Source organism: Bombus vancouverensis, chromosome 10 (assembly GCF_051014615.1).
Source record: "Bombus vancouverensis nearcticus chromosome 10, iyBomVanc1_principal, whole genome shotgun sequence".
NCBI classification, from domain to species: Eukaryota; Metazoa; Arthropoda; class Insecta; order Hymenoptera; family Apidae; genus Bombus; species Bombus vancouverensis.
In genome coordinates this window covers 10,167,667-10,188,343 of record NC_134920.1, presented here as the reverse complement: position 1 = coordinate 10,188,343, position 20,677 = coordinate 10,167,667, and the positions used below count along the sequence as shown (strand labels likewise).

Sequence of the window (20,677 nt, the reverse complement as noted above, 5' to 3'; positions counted from 1 at the left end):
CGCTGCGTCTTCTCCTTGAGAAATCACGTCGGTTCTCTGAGCCGTCGTGGCGGTAGAAAGTTTGAAAAATACGCGGCACAGTGAGAAACGGTCATTTTAGGAAATTATGAATTATGCTTCTCGATTTTCAACTGTCCTCGTAATTATTGGCAGGTATTTGTGGCTTTCTTTTTCTTTTCTCTTCTTTTTTTTTTTTAGGCTTGATCGTATTTTTAAAATAGACGTAGATCGACTCTCGAACGAATGTTCGCCAATGTACAATCGAGTCTTTGTACAACGTACAATCGTCTGTTCTCTAATTTTACAAAATTAAACCGCTCTTTTATCAGGTTTCCGCGTTTCGTTTTCACAGTCGCCTTGTGGAAACTCGTAAGCGTGGACAAGCGACGAAACCGCGGATCGTAACCCTACATTTTGTACGTTTTACGATTATTATAACGACGATGTCGTTGTTATCGCGTACGTGTAGGAAGAATTACTGTCTGCGTATCCAGCGAAATTAACTTGGTCGTTTCAAATTATTCATAAAGCAGCAGGAAAATATAAAATGTACATATTATAGCAGGAATAATTTGTGTTTCGAAGTTATTCAAGTTTGGCCACTCTTTCTACGTGAAATGTAGTTGTAACTCTGAAGAAGGATAGATGCGATTTAATTTATTCTTCGCCCGCTGAATTTTATTTCTCTCGTTTGTCGTATAATAAACTGTTTCTGGAAATTGTAACTTCGTGCGTACATTCCACGAGTTACATCCAATTACGGTTGCTGCAATTTGTTGCTCTCCCCCCTCCCCCCCTCTCTCTCTCTGCGTTTCCTTTCATTTACCGTGTCCGGACCTAACAAAAAATTCGAATTCGTCATCGAGTCCCTAAAAATTTAGGATCCAAATGCCACTAAAGTTTCAGAAAGTCGTTCGATTCGTTTCTTCTACAGCAAATATTCTCGGCCACGCTGCGATTCAAATACACCGTAATAAAATTCGTAATGAGATTCGACGATTTATCTCGTAAAATCGAATCTTTGGACACGCTGACGTAACGCCAACGAAAGCGAGTACATAATCGCACGATTAGTAAGATGTAATTTTAATCCCAACTACGGTTTTGAGCTGGCGAGACTGAGAATCGTTGTACACGCTAACGGTATTACAGCAACGAAGATTTAACGTTAACACGTGTAACCGAGCGAAAAGTCGCAAGACAGAAGACAACGTGTAAACTCGCGACACCGTGTCGCGGTACCGTGTTACACGAAGACTCAGCGATGGGCTAAAGTACGTCGCAAGTACGATGACTCGCGAAGATATTCGAAAAGTTTCGCTCAAAATATTCCACTATCAAGATATTCCAACGCGCAGAATTTTCCTCCTTTTTCGCGTATGTCGTTCGTATTGTACGAAAGTTGTTGATATTTCGTTAAACGTTGTAGTTGGACGTGGTTCGACAGCAGCTGGCAAAGGTCGAGCGCTTGGCAAGTGCAACGAACGAATCGCCGCATCTCGCTGCAAATGTTTACGCGTTTATTGGAAATTTGATAGCGCGAAATCGCACAGAATGCACGCAATATGAAATGATTTATAAAATATTCAAAGTGCAGTGTTTTTTTTTATAATTCTTAGTAGGCGAAACAATTGTCTACCGAGTCTGATAACATTTTTAAATAATATCCTTGGAAATACGAATTTACGTAAAAATTAAAAGTCTATTTGCGAGTATCCAAAGCTTACGAGTTAAAGCTCGAGTATTGGGTTTGACTCGAGACGAATTTACATCGTTCCAGCTCGGAATGTACAGCGTGTAAATTCGACTACAAATTCGTAAATACGTAAACGAACTTGGTCCCATCGCTACCAAGATTGTAATACAACGTGCCAACATCGCGCGACAACGCGCTCAGACGGCGAAAGTGGCTGGAACTTTGGTTCTCGTGGTGAGAACGTTCCGTTCGCACCGACCTTGATTAATGATCTTTCGCGAGCGGATAACCGATTTTAGAGAAGGCTCCACTTGACCGGATCCTCACCGACTCGATTAATCACCATCGACTGTCAGAGATTGCGCCGACTAGTAGTTCTTCCCATCCGATTTCAGCAGTTGCTTCGTTTTCAATTTTCGACAAGTTCGGCGTTAGAACGTATCCATGGTATGGTGGATTAGGAAAAACCAGAGAATCGTCGGATTGATGTACTTTTGTCTGGAGATCGCGACAGAATCTGGTCAAGCTGGACAATACAAAAGTTTGAGCGTTCGGAAGTTTGGCAACTATAGACAGTCTGAAACTTTGAGCACTCGGAAACTTCGGAATTGGAAAGTGTGAAAGTTTGAGCGCTCGCAGATTTCGCAACTGGAGAGTCTGAAAGTTTGAGCGTTCGCAAGTTTCGGAGCTGGAAAGTCTGAAAGTTTGAGCGTTCGCAAGTTTCGGAGCTGGAAAGTCTGAAAGTTTGAGCGCTCGGACGCTTCGGAACTGGAAAGTGTGAAAGTTTGAGCGTTCGCAAGATTTGTAACCGGAAAATCTGAAAGTTTGAGCGTTCGGAGAATTCGCAACTGGAGAGTCTGAAAGTTTGAGCGTTCGCAAGTTTCGGAGCTGGAAAGTCTGAAAGTTTGAGCGTTCGCAAGTTTCGGAGCTGGAAAGTCTGAAAGTTTGAGCGCTCGGACGCTTCGGAACTGGAAAGTGTGAAAGTTTGAGCGTTCGCAAGATTTGTAACCGGAAAATCTGAAAGTTTGAGCGTTCGGAGAATTCGCAACTGGAGAGTCTGAAAGTTTGAGCGTTCGCAAGTTTCGGAACTGGAAAGTCTGAAAGTTTGAGCGCTCGGAGGCTTCGGAACTGAAAATTCTGAAACTTTGAGCGTTCGAAAATTTTCCAACTATAGAAAATCTGAAGATTTGAGCGTTCGAAAGTTTTGGAACTGCAGAAAGTCTGGAAGATCGAGCGCACGGAAGTTTCGAAGCTGGAAGGTCTGGAAGTTGACAAGTATCATAATTCCATTAAAGTTTAAAGTAATTCCGTATTTGTTAAGGTTGTACACTGGAAGCTTACTCCTTAGTCAATCCCGCATCGAGCCTAAAATCCTCTAAATTAACTCGCTACATTGCAAATTTATCAAATCAAAATTCGATTTCAACATATTTTCCATCTACGACTCGCGATATACGTAACTCGATCACTCTGCCTGCCACTTAATTCGATTGTTAAACTAAACGCAGTTGATTAAAATCGTGGCAATAAAGCACAACAAAATCGTGGAATTGAATGTCGAAATGTAGAGAATTCGCGTTTAACATTGCTGTACCTGCGAGGGACAATGGGTTCGTTTGCGCCACTTGAAATATTATTTTACTCGATCCCCTTTCGTGTTTATTTGTTGGCGGTCAGGACTATATATCCGCATATATGCTGTACAGTGTAAATTTGATTATTTATCATCGCATACTGTCCCGTAGTAAAGTTCATTAAACATTGACACTGGTGGAACACGCTTTTTCGGCATTTCCCGCTTGACGAAATTCGGAATTACCATTTCCTATTTTTAAACTGTCAATTTGATTTATCGACCGTTCCACTGTAAATATTCATATCGTATAGAAAATACTGGGCGACGTATTTTTTATCATTTTCATTTATCCATAGCGTGCTACCACTTTTATCATCGAATAAAGGCGAACGAAAACTTGTAATATCTTCAAAAAGACAGTTTAATACAAACAGCAACGAGAACACATACTAAGAAACATCTTCATCTTCGTATTCATCTTCCAACTCTTGTATTTTCCTTAAAACTCGAAAGACGCAGAAACACGAGCAATACGTCAGTCAGTACATCGATCGAATACCACCGATCAATACGTCAATTGAGAACCCAATATCACGAAAGAGAATTTCACAGTGAAAATCCAAATGGTCGGATCTTAGAAGTCTACGTAGCTCTCTAGATCTCGTACACGACTCCGAATCTCAGTCGATTCATTGATACCATCGATCGATGCTTTTATTCAGAAGCAAACCTTTCCAGATCAAATTTCCACAGCGAAGAATCCGAGTGATCTGTAGCGGCACTCGACAGCAAACTATAACCGGGCGACCGTAGAGCAGTGGTTAGCGTCGTTGGTTACGAACGTTCAGGACCCAGGTTCAAATCTCGGCATTCGTAGTCCGATTTTTTTCTCCGCGAATCCTAATTGAGAAAAAGGCAACCCGGATGAAGACAAAAAAATCCTGTACACCAGCAACAGCAATACGTCACAGCGACCTATACGTCAGCAATAGCACTATCGACCGGTATACCGCACCTCGGATCCAATCTCGCGAGTCTGTGTGTAGCCCTTAGACCTACGACAATATACGCGATCGATCGTTCTCGATCAGAATATCAAGACGACTCTAATCGACCCGATTTAATTTAGAAGCAATCGTGACGAAGCAGAATTTGCACGGCAAAGCGCGCAAGCTCGGACATAAAGCGGAAAGTCTGCGTAGGTCTCTGGACGTTTGTTAATGGTGTTTCGCACTGCATGACCCGTCGTGGCGCGTAACACGAGAATTCTCCGAGGTGCAATGCGAAGTTTCGTTAGGCAAAATGGCCCGCAAGACCGCGACTTAATTCGCCGCCGGTGCTATCGGCATCCGGTGCATCGCCAAGTTTCGAAATGGTTTTTAGCAGGTCAAGACGGATCTCCCTCGGCGGGCGCATTATCCGTTGCGTTTCACTCGCGTGTTCGGCGTCTAATTGCACCGCGTTTTCGCGAAACAGGTCCCGTTTCCGTGGACGCAGCGGGAATACGTTCGTTATTATTGTTTCGTCCCCGATGGAAACGCGCGATTTTACGATCAATTTCCGGAGACCGGCACGCGATCCTATCGTGAAAAAGGGGTTCAGGACGGTAGTGGCGTAATTTTCAATGGCGTGGAATTCGAATTGTTAATGGCGAATGTCGGGCAAAGAGGAATTTACCGTTTCGAGAGAATCGTTTTGACATTGCACACCGGCTACGAAAAGTATCGACGCGTTGTTCGGTTTATTAAAACATTTTCCTGCCGATTCATTGGGTCGAAGCATATTGGCTTTCTTAGAATTTCACGCTACTTTCGCGCGATTACGATACTTTGGTACTTTGAAAACGTATATTCCGATGATAAAGATGCTTCGTTGGGACTCTTGTAATTTATATGCATAATTCTTATATTCTTCTCTTTTTCAAATTTCCTTCAAACTTTAGCAACGTGGTCGCGATTGTCGAATCTCATTACGATGTTAGTGAAAGTTTAAGATGCTCGTGTTCGCGAAGGACGTCGGCGATTGTTCGACCGCTCCCTCGATCTCGTGTCTGACAGTGTTTAACACTCGCTTCCAACGCGAAATACGTATGTTATACTTGAATAGATATCAGCAGAATTTGATTCTACCATCCCATTACTTTTCACGAGCAAATAGCGTGAATAGAAGAAGATACCCGAAGAGGCGCAAGGCGATGGAGAAGCGAGGAGGATAGCAGATTTAAATAAAAAAGCGGACAAACGATGGCAGAGGAGAAAAAAGAATTTCCTCTTCGACGCGTATCCATCGTTCCAGCTCGAATGGTTCGTTTAATTAGCGGCTACGTGGTTGTCAGCGTCGACCACGACCTGAAATGGCAATATTTTCAGCCGAGACCCGAGACCGTAATTGCTATTAATTCCATTCATCGTTCCAACTCGTATTAATTTCACCGCGAATCGTGAAAATTATTCGGTTTCGTCTGTCGGACAGGAAACGCCGTTTATTTTATGCATCGCCTTCGGCCTTTCTGTTGGAACCTGTCAGTTGTCTTCTGGTTGCACGTGTCGCTAATTTCGTTCGCCACTGATGTTCCACGTATGATCTTTCGTGTTTCATGTTCCCTTTAGGTCTGGAAATAAACGTTGCACGAAATATGGCTAATTTCGTTTCCCTTTACGATCGGTTTGCCTGATCGATAGGTTGGTAGACCTGCCGGAGGGTTGTCCGACTGTACTGGGTGGACATACACAGCTGACTGATTCTCATTGTCAGTAGCGTTTAAACGAAGCAAAGAACCACTGTCTTCTCGATGCAGGTCGTTCGTTAATACCAGGAAATTGCGTACGGAGTAAAAATATCGAGAAGATGTTTGCAGAATTCTCATAAAAAGAAGACTAAAGAGAAAACACCCCATTGATCTCGCTAAAGAAATAAAATAGACAAACTCGAAGATGGTATTCCGCTCGGGGTAGCCATCCACGTGTTAATTAGCGATAAAGTTAGAAAAATTTGCCGAATGCCCAGCTGGACAAATTGTAAGGTACAAATTAAATAATAAAAAAAGAATTTTTTCGTTACGTTTTCACGCGTTTCTAGAACTAAGAACGCGGATTCGTTGTTCGCACTTTTCGTTAGGAAAGCGAGGGTAACGATCAGCGATGCCCATTGGTTATAGCCAACGTTAATAAATGAAGATAGAAGGAGGAAAAACCTGCTTTTCCGTTAGACGGTCAGTCAGTAAGTCGTACGATAGTCGGTGATGATGTTATAAGAATCAGTAAAAATGACTTGGATAATTCGATAATTCTTAGTTACGAGACCTCTGCTTCCAAATGTCGTCGATTCGTTAGTTCCGTTTATTTCATGGAAACGACCTAATTTCCTCCTCGTCTTAAATCGCTAAATTAGTCGACACAGTTCCGAGAGTCCCTTCTGAGAAGCAACCTGGGGATCTCGGAAACCTGGCTTCCGCGAACAGGGGATTAAGACGTTCAGGTCAGACCCCAGGCAAATACGTATAACGCACAGACGTCCAACGAAACGGTCCCTCGGCATACCAATCTCCACTCGAACGACTCTTATTAAAACGTACTTTGTCTCGCGTCTAATGTCTCTCCGGTTCCGCTGAATTTTATCTCGAGTCTAGTTGCTTTAAATTCGAGCGATTTAAAGAATGAAACGTTATAAAACGAACGAAAGTATCAAACACATCGCTGTCCTATGTGTACGTATATTTGTTTCTCCATGCATACGTTGTGCTTTTGGGTGCAATAAAATTGTCTGAAGCAAAAGTTAGTCTCGAGCCATAAACGCGAAATCTGCAGCCTGCGATATCGAAATTACGTATAATTGGATTCCAGCGATACAACCAGTTCCATTCGCGAATTATCACGAGTCGTTGTGAATTTTGACGGAAAGTTTGGCGAAATTTCGAAATTTCACAGCGTTTTACAAACTGCAAACTAGCCTGCTCGATACGAAATCGCAAAATTATAAAATTACAAAATACGCGCAGCGTAGAATCTCTCCTCGCTCGTTAGTTGATTGTAACTATCGAGATATGCGTGCTAAACTAGATTGACCGCGTGGTAGTGACACACGTACGCGAATATCAGTGTGTGGAAGTACGTGCGTCTCGAAAAACGGACGAATGTAACTGTTCCGTTGGCAGCGTGGCATGGAAGATGGCGAGACAAAGGAAGTGCTGAGACGCGTGCAAATGTACATCGACGAAGATCCTGGCAATCGTTTATTAAATAAATCTAAAACTACTTTAATACGAATTCTAAGTGTAACCTCGGTGTTCCTTTGCTTTTATTTATTGGCAATTTATTATGGCAATTAAGATGCACAATTCTCAACAGTAAGTACAACGAATTGTCGCAGGATCTCGTAGCCATCGTTGAACTGCGCCATCCGCCTTTCGTAACTCCGATTTCGCAATCTGTTATTCCATACTTAATTATATAGCGGGATAATGCTAAACGCGAAACATTTGCTATCGCAGAATCAATTGCAAGATCGGTTACGGAAGCAGAATAGAATATATCGGAAGGTTCCGTGCTAAATGTCGGAATTATCAGGAAGTCCGTAACTAACTTGCGTTTTAATGCGGCGAATAATAGTCGTCCATGAAGGTAGGTACGTGCAGGTAAAGGAGCTTCGCACAGTGGTCTGGCTTCTATCTACGTAGTAACTCTAAGAGATAGAAATGAACAGATTCTCACGGGAGAGCAATCATAGCTGCTAATACCTATTTCTCACGGATGACACCGAGTTTGCGTTATCTGGCCGATGTTCGTATAGCGTAGCAACTCGAAGAGAATGGGGGAAAGGTCCCTAAGCTCCGGGGCTTAACTCGGACCAACAGCACTGCCATAAAGTCTCTCTTGTGTCGCTCTCTTGACCCCGAACCACGCCAATCCTCCCCTTGACGAATTCAGAAACGCGGCCACCCTCTGCTTACACGTGTTTCCCTCTTCAGAAGAAAGAAATCGTCTTAAAAGGAGGGAAAGATTTGTGCGAAAAACTTGTACGTGTTGCAAGTTCTTAGGTGGCATTTTTTATTTTCCTGCAAATTCGTCTAATAATTAATTAATGGAATCCGAGTACAGATTTATTTCGTCCCCTGAATATTTCTTTTTTTGCAATCTTAAGTTTCTATGGAAATCTCGCAGTCTGAATGCCATAGATTCAACTCGATAATTCAAGCTTCTCGAGATTTCGCATCTTACGGTTTGATCGGAACTTGTACGCGTTGCAAATTCTTAGGTGGCATTTTTTTATTTTCATGCAAATTCGTCTAATAATTAATTAATGGAATCCGAGTACAGATTTGTTTCGTCCGTTGAATATCTCTTTTTGCAATCTTAAGTTTCTATGGAAATCTCGCAGTCTGAATGCGATAGATTCAACTCGATAATTCAAGCTTTCGAGATTTAATTTCTCAAATTCCTATTTCTGCTTACTTTAGATACGGAACTTATACACGGTGATTCGTTAAAATCTCTCCATGTTAACTGAAACATTTCATATATCTTTCCGCACGACGTAGATTCTACACATTTCTCACGTTTAAACTTCCTAACCATAAATATAATCGCATAAAAATCCGCGGTCCATTAATCTTCGATTTCAGTGGCTGTTGAAAAAAGAGATTTCCTGGACCGGACCCGTTGCTATCGATGGATTAGCATAGTCGTCTTCGTGATAAATGGTAGCCTCTGTTCACGACGAAACCGAAAGCTGACGCTAATTACGTACCACGTTTCATGCTACTCCGATTTTATTCTCGTTTCGTCCGATTCTCCGTCTGCTCGAAGCTCCGAGGTCCAAACGATAAGATGTGCTCGACCAACGAAAGTCCAACTTGGAAGATTCCTCTTGACCACCGATTTCGTCTAACAGGATCCAACTAACCGGATAATTATTTCCACTTGTCTCGACTCTAAGTAAGGGGATTCGATCGTGCATGGGGGAAATTGATCTGGGGGAAAAACGGACGAGATCGAATTTTCCTGACCATTTGTCTAAGCTCTACGATAGAACGAGGGAAATCGGTTCCACGAATCAAACTGCGTTCGGTTGGATTAGACGGTTTGTGATCTTGTAACTTTAGATTTCGAATTTTACATCGACGTTTCTTGAGATCCGAGACCTCGTCTATAGTTCATTTTAAACGTTATATTTTTATTTAACAGAGATTTATTTTATTCAACGAGCGCTTCATCTCGACGTAGAATGAAAGATACTCGATGTAAATTATCGTCCAGACAAACGTAACCAGGTAGCGTGAACGATCTACCGTTTGAAATCGCGCTTTTCAAGCTTCTTTCAGATCAAATTTTCTCTTACTAACGTAAAAACGAAATTTCGTCAGCTACGGGGTACGGTACGAGGAGGCACGGTAATTTTACAAAATTGTAGAATTTCGTTTGATAAGACCGATGGACAAACATATAATACACAAAAATATTTAAGATAAAAGTTATCGACGCACACGGTGTGACAACTCGAAACTACTTTCTATCCATCGACATGCTATGTACGTCTTGTTCGATTCAATTTAATTCTACCTGATCTAACGAGAAGAATCGATTAGCGCTTCACATACTTCGCTCATTCCCCTGTAAGGAAGAATGTTACAATTAATCGTAGAGAAAACACACGGTTGCTTAATCATTTACCCCTTTACCTAGCTATTTAGGTAAACCTGCGGTGATTCGGCTGTTACAAACACGCTAATTCGTCGTTCTCTTTCAGATCGGGAAATCCCGAAGGAATTGGAGCTGGCAGTACGGCACCAGTTGGTAAGTAATTTGCTGAATCCTATTAGGGTAACACCCGCCGGTGAAACTGGCGCGAAACTCCGGCCAACGACACGCGTTTCCTTCTTTTTACGTGCGCGCTATGGTTCGCGTGCCAGCCTCGAGGACACGTAACTGTGGTCTGTCGATGCCTTGCAATGTAATTAACTTTACGCTAATGAAAAGATTAGCCGAGCCAACGCCATCTCTGGAATAACAAGCAGTTCGCTTAGTTTCGCTTAAATACTTCTCAAGCTTGTAATGTTCGTGATGGAAGATGTTGAGCCAACTGGATAATATCGAGCAACGATTAGATATCATTTGATACGACGTTATCGTTATATGCGTATTACGAGATACGAGATATCGTAAGCTGTTCAGAATCCGCTTCAGGAGCGAGCACGAGGCACAGAAACGACGAAAGAAGGTTCATAGAAACGCGTCTTTCTGTTCCACTTTCTTTCGAATTTATAGTTATTTTTGTGTCTCGATAATCCGCAATCGCTCGCCTTGGCAAAAGTTTCTCGAGATGGCTACCCTCGGCCCGTGTTATTCGACGCACACCTGGTGTTTTCGAAAGATCGGAAAATTTTGCAAGAAGCTTCTATCGAGCTAAGCGGTTGCGGATCGTTGAAACACAAATGTAGCTGTAAACTCGGAGACGAGGTCGGGTAGTGCACAGGTCCGCGCGAACTTTATTCATCGTTCTTGTATTTATTATATTAGGTCGCCCGGAAAGTTTCTTTCGTTTTAGAAGGAAATAATCGATGCACAACATTTTTCGTTTTATATTATTTTGTCGAATTGCGGATGATCCATTTTGTTCTATCAAACTGCAGATCACAACGTTCGACAGATTAGGATTCGTGTTTGTATAAAGACGCGTCGTTGTAAAGGACGGGTCTGTAAAAGAAAGACACTTTTCGGACAACCTAATATTTTCGTACATCCTGTTGTATTAGCACTTAATGACAAAATCTGTAATTACTTAGTTGCCAACCCAATATATCATACCGTATAATTAGGACGAAGAATTTGTAGCGCGACGCGATCGAACGGAAAGTTGGTCACGCTTTTGCGGTGAAACCGAGGAACGCGTTTTCTGCTTTGCGCGTATTGTTTCCGATCGATGTACGCGCCACATTCCTTTCCGCGATGATCTTGTCCGATGTTTGCGCCGACTTTGTCATTCCATCGGCGTACAATTACTTAGTCTTTCGAGAAAAGAAAACGTTCCAAGTCGTGGTCGCGGTCTTCCAAAGATCATCGGCATCAAGTTGCGGGAATTTTTGTGGCGCGGGAATTTTCGACAAGTTCAGCGTTAGAACGTATCCATAGTATGGTGGGTCAGGAAAAACCAGAGAATCGTCGGATTGATGTACTTTTTGTGTGAAGATGGCGACAGAATCTGGTCAAACTTGATAATACGAAAGTTTGGAGAATCCAGAGTTTGAGAACTCGAATTTGAAAGTTAAAAGGTGTGAAAGTTTGAACGTTCCGAATTTTGGCAACTACAGACAGTCTGAAACTTTGAGCGCTCGGAAGCTTCGGAACTGGAAAGTCTGTAAGTTTGAGCGTTTGGAAGCTTCGGAACTGGAAAGTCTGAAAGTTTGAGCGTTCGCAAGTTTCGCGACTGAAAAGTCCGAAAGTTTGAGCGTTCGCAAGTTTTGCAACTGGAAAGTCTGAAAGTTTGGGCGGTCGTAACTGGAAAGTCTAAAAGTTTGAGCGTTCGGAAGCTTCGGAACTGGAAAGTCCGAAAGTTTGAGCGTTCGCAAGTTTCGCGACTGGAAAATCTGAAATTGTGAGCGTTCGCAAGTTTTGCAACTGGAAAGTCTGTAAGTTTGAGCGTTCGCAAGTTTCGCGACTGAAAAGTCCGAAAGTTTGAGCGTTCGCAAGTTTTGCAACTGGAAAGTCTGAAAGTTTGGGCGGTCGTAACTGGAAAGTCTAAAAGTTTGAGCGTTCGGAAGCTTCGGAACTGGAAAGTCTGAAAGTTTGAGCGTTCGCAAGTTTTGCAACTGGAAAGTCTGAAAGTTTGGGCGTTCGTAACTGGAAAGTCTAAAAGTTTGAGCGTTCGGAACTGGAAAGTCTGAAAGTTTGAGCGCTCGCAAGTTTTGCAACTGGAAAGTCTGAAAGTTTGGGCGTTCGTAACTGGAAAGTCTAAAAGTTTGAGCGTTCGGAAGCTTCGGAACTGGAAAGTCTGAAAGTTTGAGCGTTCGCAAGTTTCACGACTGGAAAGTCTGAAAGTTTGAGAATACGATAGATGGGGCAGAAGATTCAAGTTGCGGGAATTTTTGTCGCGCGCAGTCTTGCGTTGTCTTGGCCAAGCATGTTTCAACTCGCGTAAAAACAGGTACTTCGGAAACCGTTTGCCTTACGCTGTACAGTCGACTGTTGGCTAATCGACGATAACGCGTTGCACCAATTAGATCGAGGTTAATGGTCATTGTTCGAACTCGGATGAATTCATGTCGCTAGAAAAAACGAAAGGAAATTTCCATGCAAGCCGATGGTACTTTAACCCGAATATTGCCAAAGATCGGCTAAAGTCGCCGTAAATTCGACGAAAAGATCGATACGAGTACGAGAAGTTACGTTCGATGGGTAAAATTTACTCGAAATAGCAGCTATATTCGAAAAATATGCCTTTAATGTCTATATCGGAGCAAAAGATGCGAAAAGAAGAAGAAAAGGAAAAACAGAAACGAAACTTCTCGTGATACGAATAGACTGGGATCTGGCGCCATTCCCCTGTTACTGTGTCTCACTGAAAAATTTCCAAATTACGCGCCAAAGGGAGAAGAGGGCAAGGACGAAGAAAAATTTGAAAGTCAAAGAATCGCCGAGAATGACCAAGCTCCATGCGTTCGCTCTGTCCGCGGGATTTTCGTTTTTGCAGCACGTAGAACATCGGCTTCCTTATGGCGGGAGTTGGCGTGGAAATTTTCAATATCCAGCCGATGAAATTTATTCGAGCCGGCGTACGACGGCCGCCTGTGCCTCTCTACGGATACCAGCGCGGAAAAAATCGCCGTACGAACTTCCATTGGAAGCGCCCCTTCCACCTACCCACCCTTGTAATCCACTTACAAGTTTTTCCCTTTTCTTCTCGGCCGAGAGTCGACGACCGGCGAGGAGAAAAGAAAGTCGTCCGAGCGGGTCGGCAAATAGGATTCTTTTTTATGTGGATACGCGCGTGTTCGCGTATCGGCGCAAATATTAGATGGCTGTTCTGATAGGTTTTCAGAGACACGCAGGTATACGCGTGTGTCTCTTTCAGCGAGCTACCGTGAAGCGCGTGTATCCGGAATTCGTCGCACGAACCTCGCTCGCCTCCCAGGCTACTACTTTGTTTGGAGAAGTCGGGTTTCTCGTCTCTTCTCTCGCGAATATTTAAGAGAGAAAGGTTGGAAATGCGCCGTGTGTAGAGAGTGGCGGACAGAAACGAGCGGTCAATTATTAAAGAGAGAATATTTATTAAAATGAAATTGGAGGTAGGACTGTATTGCGAGGCGAGGCAAGAGGAATGCGATCGATTTAACGTAAAAGAGGATTTGTAGAAAGGAAAATTCCAGAGACAAGGCGAAAAGTATCGCGAGCGATCTTGCACGCAATTTCAGCGATAGACATGTTGGAGGAATTGCAGCGATGGAAGGAGAAAGAGATAAGATAAGCGGTAATTGAGAGGAAGATCGGTGATAAGATAAAGGCTTCCATTAATTGAACGAAAAGTAAGGTTCGCGGGAAAGGAGGAAATTGCAGAAACGAAAAGAAATATTACGGAATTGACCAAGGAAGAATACCAGTGATTCCAAAATCGCGCAAGAGTGTCTGAGGCGGGAGAAATGTTACAGGAAGGAATTTCAGCAACGAAGCAGAAACCAGTGCCAGGATGCTGCAAGATGGGGAATTTCAACAATGAACTGGAAAGAAAAGAAAGACTGGAGGAAATTCCAGCAACGAAACAAAAGAAACAGCGTAAGGACCATAGATAGACGATTCGAATGGTAACGTTTTCTTCGGAAAATTGACGAAAATAAGAATGTTCTTTGCATGGAGGAATAAGGACGCGCGTTTGTACTTAGCGTAACCGTACTCTTTGTGTATCTGAAATTTCCTTCGAAAGCCAGCGATCGATTTAACGAAATCGGACCATTCTCGAGGGGAGCGCCTGTCCTACCGAAAATCTTTCGCCAAGCGTACAAAGAGCAGGATCAAATCGAAGGTGGTTTTTCGCTCGAAGAAAGGCCAATCTCTCGAGGCCATAATCTCTCTCGAGTGATTCGTTGGTTCTGTTCGAACGATGTCTTGTCGTACCTCCTCTCGTTCCATCAGCTTTGTATTCCGTAAACGTTATCACGTGTGAATTCGTCGACCGTGTCAAGTGTGCGTCTTCGGTGCCGTACGTGAAGCTACTGCGGAAGCGAGCCGCGTGTTAAGGGGCCGTTGTTTCGTCACGTTCGACCTTTCTTGGACGACGAGTCGACACGGAGTCGTCGTCGCGAAACGATTTTCCACGTTTCCTCCGCGTCGGTTAAACGAGCTTTTACCTCTTGTCTTTCAATTTCTTTCGCTCGCGTTTCAACGGTTCTTAACCTTTCGTTTACCATGCAGTCCCTTTAAATAATTTTTTCTCGTCGCGGACTTGCCGAGAAGACTCGACGCAGAATCGAGACGCGCCAAAATGTGCGCACGTTCGACTGCTTGGCTCGAGAGCCGTTTCGTAGGCAAGAGATTCGTTGTAAATGAACAAACGTACGTGGAAAAACATAGGTTTTATTCGAGTAATACGATAATAAGTCGCGCGCGCGAGCACTTGGTGCGAGAACTCTGGCGATCCGCGGACAAGTTAAGAACCGTTGCCCTGTTTCCTTCTTTTTATTTCTTAACGGGAGCAGCGTGTTTTTGTATCGGCTGCGAGTTCAACGAGTGCGGATGAAAGATTTACGTATTCATTCGTGGACGAAAGCGTACGCGTACAGTGGTGTGTTTCGAAATAATAACGATAACTCTTGTTCGTTAATTTCACTGCAATTGTATCGCGAAAACATTTATTTCCATCGTCTGCGGTGTGACGTAGGATCTAAAGATACATAGTGGTTGTATCCTGAAACACTGTGAATATGGAATTGCTTTTGAGTTTTTTTAGTTTAATAAAGTGATAGTCAGAAATTGAACAAGGTTGAACGAGACGTATCTATGGTTTTTCGGGATTCCATCGTGTTCTAATCGCACGTTGCAATTTATGTCCACGTTTCGTGGACATTGCATTTCGACGAACACGTTCTTCGCCTGACACACTCGACAGAAGCTGAATTTCAAGCTATCGTTCACTGAATTACTACCGCGTTTACCATTAAATTCCACGGCAAATGTGCACCTTATGGGGCTAATACGTTTCATCGATTGAAAACATAATGCACACGTTAGAACGTATCAGAACGTGTTCACATGGAAAATTTGTAATCTGCTCGTACGAAATGCATACGCGCGTGTTCGTTTAACACTAGAACTATCGATAGTTAACACGAAGTTATTTCTACCAAGACCAGTGAAAATGACTGGTCTTTAAAAAATACCTAATAATAGAATATTTTTATATTTATCGATTTATCACTTTCTTACAGAAGCAATTCCACGTTATGTAGTAGATTTTTCGTATTATTAATCCATCTGGGATCCCTAAACGAGGGTCGACACGTTTATAAGATTGTAGAACTAGTCGTTTTGACTGCTGTGGTATTTCTAGCGTTAGCATCTAGCGATCCAGCGATCGATCCGCAATTTTCCTGATAACTGATATCGTCGTGTCGAACGTTACGCGGTAAAAATTTGAAAAACGTGTGGCAAGTTGTAGAAAACGAGGAAACTGGTTAACTGGTCTTTGATAAACAGATTGCAGGACCCTTTTACACTTTGACGAGTACCAGTGATTTTCACTGGTATTGGTTAAGCAGCCTCGATACGAAATTATTTTCAGTTTGAATACATAAAAAACAAAATAAAATTCGTTATATTATTCTTTTAGTTATCGTTGCGAAAGTCATTACATCATTGCGGAACAAAAATATAACACGAGGTAGGAATTTTAAAATAAAATTGTAAAAGCAGTGAATTTGACTGGTGTGGTAGTTCTATTGTTAATTTCCACCTCGCGGTCAAGAAATGCACTTAGTTTGCAGAAAGTTTGATAGTAAACGCGAGGGATTAACATCTCCACTCAAAAAGCCAGCTTTAAAACGGCAACTAGCCGACACGCGGTAAAAGAAGCGGAGAAATAGCATCCAGATGATTTACAAATCGCTTCGATAAATCCATAGAGGAAAAGTGTTGCACGAGAATCGAATTTTCGAGCGTTTCTACTCGATCGTCGGTAGAAGAAGGAAAGCGACGATAGACCGGCGGAATTGTGCAGCAAATTGAATCTGTTTGGATTTGTTATTTTCTGGAGGCGGCCGCTGACTCAATCGCGACGCGACACTCGCTGGAATAAAATAAAAAGGGTCCGCGTGCGAGAATTGAGGCCGGAGGGACAGAGAGAGAGAGAGAGAGAGAGTAACGAGCGAACCGTGAATAACGCTGCCGATTTATTTACGACCCGTTTCACCTTACGTTCCTGCCTTTTTTCATTTGTCGTTTATATCGTCCCCCACTTCTTTTTTCTCTCTGCGTACCGCGAAAGGGGGAACCCGGTTGATTCCTGCGAAATCGATTCGATCTGGGAACGCGACTCGTAACCTTCCAATTTTGCCCCTGAACGTCAGCACACGTGGAAACGATGACAAATGGACGCGCGGCTTGGCGAATGCGATGCAACGATTAAAGATTATGTAGACCACGCGAAAAAGGTAGTACGATGTCTGCCGTGGATCTGGATCGTTAAGGCTGGCCCCGAATAAGGTCGCGATAGCGACGAACGAAGAAATATGATTTTCATTGCGCTCGTAATTGACGTTGAGCGATAAAACGAATCGCTGCGTGATTCGTGAGCTGGATGTTGGCAGTTGTTAAAAAGCAAGTATAATTGTCGACGAGGTATTCAACGTGGTCGATACGCTTGATACGTTTTATGATCGATCGATCGGATGCAGGTATACTACGTACGTGTTTCGAGTTTTCAAGTGACAGAATATATCGGAGGATTTGTAGTCTGCGGATGTTATTAGACGTTTACACGAAGGTACAATTATCGATGTGTTATTTAACGCGAATATGGTATTAAGATAAATATACTACCGCGTATGCGTTTCGTTCGCCTAATTAATTTACGTCGATCGATGATTTCCAATAGACGATATGGATGATCGAAGAAGCGCGATTCTCCTCGTTGTAAAATTGCTATCACCTGACAAAGTACAGTTATCTCTTGCTAACGATATTTCAATGTCTCATGTGCGATAAAACGTACGACCAGGCGATTTAAATGTCAGCTCTCGTATCATACGCTTACAAACCGATTGAGACTGTTCCTCGTATCGTGTAACAAACAGAAGGTACACTACGTGCAGTATCTAATGTATTTTCATTTCTTCCATCAATTTCTACTTGGAAGTCGAGATTCCAACTTGGAAATATCGTAATCCGTGCGATGACCGCTAGCCATACGCAATTGCAAGCATCGAGCTTCCATCTCGCAGCCCGCAGAAACAAGATATTTAGTTTATTTCGTACGAAACATGTCGCGGCTCCACGATACACGACTCAAGGCGAACAAACACGGTGATAAAAATGTTCGGGTGCGGTAACAATCGGACCAGGAGGCCCTTTCGAGCTACGTCGTGTTTTCGTTCCTTCTATCGAGCGGGAACAATCGCCGGAACTCGTTAAAATCCCTCGCGTCTGTCAGTCGGCACGACACACGTTAATAACGTACAATCTTCTGCATAACGACGGTTGTCGGCCCGGTCCTCTTTTCCTCTTTGTTTCGGCTCGCAAACGCAGCTACCAAATCGTCCGATCTTCGTTTCTATCGCGAAACAACGCTAAAGACCTCGTCGTATTTCACGAACCGATCTAACGTGTCCATTTTCCCGTGGAAAACACGCGTCAACGTGTACGTGCGTATATGAGACGAAATAAGCTTATCGCGGAAGTAAATACGCGGCAGCTGTTCGATTCTACTGTTTCGTTGTCGCTTTTATCCACCGTAATTCACCTTTCGTTTACGCGAAAACGAAATCTTTTCGGACGACGGTTACGAACGTTTCGTGTCGTTAATAATATGAAGCCGTGTGCATTTCCTATAGGAACGTATTTCACACGATGACACAGCACGACAGAAGTTTATTATACGAGCGTCTCTATGTCTACGTACAACGCGTATATGTGCACTGTTTATCGTAATTTAGGAGATCTGCTTTATACGAACATTTAGCTTACTCTTAACTATCCGTCTATAAAATATTTACGGCGTAACAAACGCGAAATCACAGCGCTACGAGCCAGAACCTGACGTCGTCGTGCTGCCGAGTCTTTGGTAGGTGCAGCGTCACTGGCCAACACCTGTTTCCGGGTATACCTTTTACCGATCCACGCCATGCACTCACGTACACGACCGGATGATTCACGCTAGGAACCTTGTTTGTGACAGATGCTCCGGTTGTGTACGTGTAAAGGTGCGTTTAGACCGAGCGACCGAATCCTCCTTTCTTCGTCGCTTTACTAAAATCAATGTGTAGAGGAGCTCTCGACCGAGTTCTTATTGGGGTTAGGGGCGTGTAACGAATCTTCATTTGAATTAGACATAGTTGTTACGCAATAGAGAAGATATTTACTGGTACAAATATGATTATTACAGAGTTTGACAAGTAACCGTGGCGATTAGATACTCGAGATGCTAATGACGATGATCTTAGGTTCAATAACGAATCCACGGTCGACGGGATAGCAAATGCGTTTTCTTCCAAAGTCTAAGTCGAACCGAACTTACTGGTCCACAATTCGAGCGTAACTCGACTTACTTGTCCACGGTACAAGTAGAACTCGGCTGACTCCACAGTCCAAGTGGAACTGCACTTACATGCTCTTCTCCGCGCCTCTCTGCACCCCTCGGTTCGACTATATTTTTAAGGAGAGCTATACAATTACTCCATACCTCTGTTAGGTGAAAACGTCCATCCCGTGACCGTGGTTGCGTTTAGCGACCCGTTGTGTCGCTTCGAGCCCAAGTCCATTGTCATAAATCTCGGGCACACATAATCGAATTGAATCATAAACAACTATTTCTAAATTTTATTGTTTAAGTGCAGCTATAATGAAAAGTCTGGACTAAAGTATCGGGGATCTTGCCAAAAATTCCAAAAGAAAGGCCCCATGTCCTTTCATCTGCGACATTTATAACGCCAGTGCCACGTCGTCAATAAAATAATGATGGAATATTATGGAATATACTGTGGAATATTAACGATGTACGTACAGGGCGTTCCATTTGTAGCGGCACTCGACAGCAAACTTTCCAACGGTTTCTACCCCGGACGACGGCAGTGCTGTGGTTAGCATAGTTGATTACGAACGTTGCAAACCACAGGTTCACACATAGTCACGTTTTTCACAATTCCTAGATGAGAAGAAGAGAGTGGTCCGGACGATTGAAAGAAAATCCTCCAACCCGAACGAAGACAAAAATCTTATACACCAACAGTACCTATCACGACCTATTCCGTCTCACATTTTTATTTAGAATTTAGCCATCTGTAACTTATAGTTTTGGTATTTTTCTAATAACGTTTGCCACTCTATTTACGTTTATATAACGTACTCTTCTCGTGTGAACAGTCTGTACATCGATCGTCCGAGGATCCCACGGACGAGCGTTGTTCCGCTGTTTGGCGACGAATCGGAAATCGAACACCCATGCGCTCTAAATTTAATTTAAATTTCAATTAAAATTTCTTCAAACGTCCTTGTCAAAAATCCGAACGAAGATGAACGTTTTAAATGCTCGATCTGATCACCGCCAACTTGCTCGTATCGCGGACTCGTCACGGAAGATCGCGAAAAAGCTGTCTCGGTACGAACGAGCCTACTTGCTCTGTTCTTGTTCGTTTGCCCCAAAACGCGCCTTAAACGCGTACGCGTAACGCACTTGTGAAACGTAACGGCGTTACGATCGAGGTGAATCGATACGGATCGCGCACTGTTACCGACAGAGTTACGCCGCACAGCGGTATCCGTGATAAGGTTATCGCGATTCGCCGACTGTTATCGAGTTACACGCTCTACAGTTGGACCCTTTGATACGGTCTAGCGTAGGATGCGCTCCGTAAATCATACTACCACGGCGCCGAAAATAGCAGTGGCTTGTTCAAAGCTTGATGCCGCTGCGACTGCTGAATTACGCGGTGATACGTTTTCATGGCGTTTAACCCGGCTTAAAGCTGTGTGATCATTAGTAAGTAAATTGTAGTTATACCGAATTACGTTAGGTATGTTGATTAAATCGCTTCTAGTTTAGTGTATTTAGCGTGTCCCTGGTAACGTGCTCGCGACTTGCCGTCTTCCCAGTTACTTAAAATTAATTCTGCATCAGCGGAGCACGAGAAAGGCTCTATCTGGTGTATCGACACTTACGTCTTTTTACCATGTTTGTTCTTTTTTCCTTTTTTTCTGTTTTCTCTATGA

The 20,677-nt window shown here is 43.2% G+C and overlaps 1 protein-coding gene across 11 annotated transcripts in view; it reads left to right on the top strand.

The window, feature by feature from the left end:
- LOC117157092 (uncharacterized) overlaps nucleotides 1-20,677 on the top strand; it is a 218,699-nt gene that overhangs the window by 62,554 nt on the left and 135,468 nt on the right. For all 11 annotated transcript variants that reach the window (XM_076622089.1, XM_076622088.1, XM_076622083.1 and 8 more), the window contains one exon: nucleotides 10,017-10,063. The gene's annotated coding sequence lies outside the window, so the exon portion shown is untranslated. The remainder of the gene's footprint in view (nucleotides 1-10,016; nucleotides 10,064-20,677) is intronic.